Source organism: Macaca nemestrina, chromosome 15 (genome assembly GCF_043159975.1).
Source record: "Macaca nemestrina isolate mMacNem1 chromosome 15, mMacNem.hap1, whole genome shotgun sequence".
Lineage (NCBI taxonomy): Eukaryota > Metazoa > Chordata > Mammalia > Primates > Cercopithecidae > Macaca > Macaca nemestrina.
In genome coordinates, this window is record NC_092139.1 from 101,834,066 (window position 1) to 101,836,863 (window position 2,798).

The 2,798-nt window shown below is 45.0% G+C and overlaps 1 long non-coding RNA gene across 1 annotated transcript in view; it reads left to right on the forward strand.

Moving 5' to 3' along the window:
* Positions 1–1,237: 1,237 nt before the first annotated feature.
* LOC139358719 (uncharacterized) overlaps positions 1,238–2,798 on the forward strand; it is a 14,420-nt gene continuing 12,859 nt past the window's right edge. Inside the window, exons 1-2 of the long non-coding RNA XR_011614108.1 lie at positions 1,238–1,502; positions 2,127–2,180. This is a non-coding gene — a long non-coding RNA (uncharacterized lncRNA). The remainder of the gene's footprint in view (positions 1,503–2,126; positions 2,181–2,798) is intronic.

Genomic DNA, 2,798 nt, shown 5'->3' on the forward strand with positions numbered 1-2,798 from the left:
TCACCATGTTGGCCAGGATGGTCTCGATCTCCTGACCTCATGATCTGCCCGCCTGGGCCTCCCAAAGTGCTGGGATTACAGGCGTGAACCACCGCGCCCGGCCAACGTATGTTGTTTTAAGTCACCAACTTTGCAGTCATTTGTTTCAGCAGCCCCAGGAAACTAGTATAGGCACAGAAGTGTGGGCTGGGTGGTCAGGGAAGACCTCTCTAAGTAACATTTGGCTTGAGGCCTAAAGGATGAGAAGGGTGCAGCTGCAGGAACATCTAGTGAAAAAATACTTAAAAGACAGGAAGAGTAAGTGCAGAGCCCCGGAAGTGGACGTGGCAGCACTGGGGCCAGTGTGGCAGGAGTGTAAAAGAGAAACCGCAGAGAGGGGAGTGCCCACAGCAGGGCAGGCAGACTTTTAGAAGAGACTCCTGGGCAGCAAAACTTGGTTTGTATTCTAGTTCTGCCATTTCCTCATTGTGTGATCTTGTTTCTTCTTGGAATATAGATTAGAGTTTCTTCAAGTATAAAATGTCTGTCCATGGAAATGCTTCTGAATCTATCAAGTGCTAGCTCCTAGGTCATTCTGGTTTGTTACTTCTGTGACCTTGAATTTCCTATGAAATTTGAAATTTCCCATCCTAAACCCACTTGGATTTTTACTGCCTTTCGTCATCATTTGCAATCTGTTTCAGCCATACCTTCCAAAATGCTTTGGTATTTAGAAAGTCCATGTTCTCTTGACTTCTAACAATGTCTGTGTCCATTCCTGGTTCTGCTTTTACTGCCCCCTGCAGGGTGCTTGATGGCTCGTGGCTGTGAGCCTAGCTCCATTAATGCGACAGCAGTAGTAATTTAAGTGAGTTAGCTTTGGCACTGAGACATCCATAGTTCTTTTGGGACTAAATAGCTTGCAGTTGCACAAAAGCTAGGGTTAGGGGATTCAATGTGTGGTGTGAAATGTCATTGACTTGGATACATAAAGTTGATCCCCTGACCTTGTCCTCATAAGCAATACAACACAGCCAACTGGCCCAGAGTCATGAAACAAACTCTTCTCTCATATTAAATAAGAATGGCTTTTTCTTAAGCTGGTGGTTCTTGAACCAAGTGATCAGAATCACTTGGAAGGCTTATTGTAGCACATACTGCTGTTGTTGACCCTCAGATATCTGATTCAGTAGGTCTGGGATGGGGCCTGAGAATACGCATCTCTAACAAGTCCCAGGCGATGCTGACGTTGCTGGTCTGGGGACCACATGTTGAGAACCATTGTCCCAAACTATCACAGAAAGAAGATGAATATCAGAAAACCATCACACCAATGGGGGGGGTTGAAAGTAGGCTGGGAGTAAAAGCCTCCTGGTAGATGTTTCCTTCTTTGTCAGGAAGCAAGAATTGATTGTGAAATTTATGTATCTAAGCCCTCAAGAAACTTTTAATTTAGAAGACAGAATAAAGAGAAGAATTAAGAAAGACTGCATGGACAAGACATGTTTGGACCAGAGATACAGGTGAGAAATGATGGGGAAAGATATTTCCAGTGCTGGGATCAGTGTGGGTGAAGATGTAGAGGCAAAGAAGCATGAGAGATCATTGGTAGGTCCTTGGTTTTAGCCAGAACAGCAGGTTTCACATGTTTTTGAACACAAGCCACAGTAAGACAAACATTTGACATGTGTACTCAGTAGAATATACATTTTCTACTATAGTTGTGTGTGTATACATTTATATTTATCTCGAATAGATCTTCTTGAAACATTTACCATTGTATATGCAGAATGCCTTAAATTTTCTATTCTGTTCCATACAGTTTTACAGAATCTAGAATATAGTTTTATTCCATATAGTACATCATGGGCAGTATAGCAGAGTATGGCTTCTGATACAAGGCTGTCTGGGTTCAAGCCAGAATTAATCACCTTGGGCAACTTATTTAACCTCCCTGGGTCCATGTTCTTACCTGTAAAACAGGGATGGCAAGAGAGCTTATTTCCCTAGGGACAGTGTGAGAAGTATGTGAGTCTATGCAAAGTATTTGGAATGCAGCCTACTATATAGAAAGCCATATACATATTTGTTCTTTTGCTATAAACTTCATTTTAAAATGCTTTTGTCACATACTTTATTGATTTCAGGACCTTCTCAATGAGCTGCCGCCTGCAGCTTGAAGGACTAGAACTGAGGTTGAGGTAGGTGGGGGTAAAGCAGAGGTGTGATGGAGTTGGGGCATGTGATGTTTGGGATCCACAATAGAGAGGCTCTTGAATGCCAGAGTGAGGACCCTGGACTTTGATCACTGGGTAGTCGGGGGCCATGAAAGGGTTTGTTTGGGCACAGTGGTGTGATCAAAGCTGCACCGAGGAACATTAATCTGGCTGCCATGTGAAAGCTGCAGAGAAGTGAAGACACCCTGGTTAGCAGAGAGGAGACAGACCGCAGTCCAGGCAAGAGGCGATCTGGACCCACCCGAGGGGAGAACGGTGGGAATGGAGAGAGGAAAGGAACATGAAAGGAACACTAGAGGCCACACCGAGAGCATCCACCACCAAAGAAAAAAATGGCTCCATGGGCTGGCAGGTGAGCCGGAGCTCTGTGGTCTCCCTCTCCACTTGAGGACAGCATTGGAAGAACTGCATCTCCCTGTCACCCTAACTGAGAGAAACTTGAGTAGGACATTAGCTTCCCCTGAAGATGCAAATGGAACGGGAAGTCCAACACTAAAACGCGTTCTTTGTAGCCCTGCCAGAGGCCTAATCTGGGACCACTCCTCAGCAGGTCCTTGGAACTGGCAGCAGTTATGCCAATGG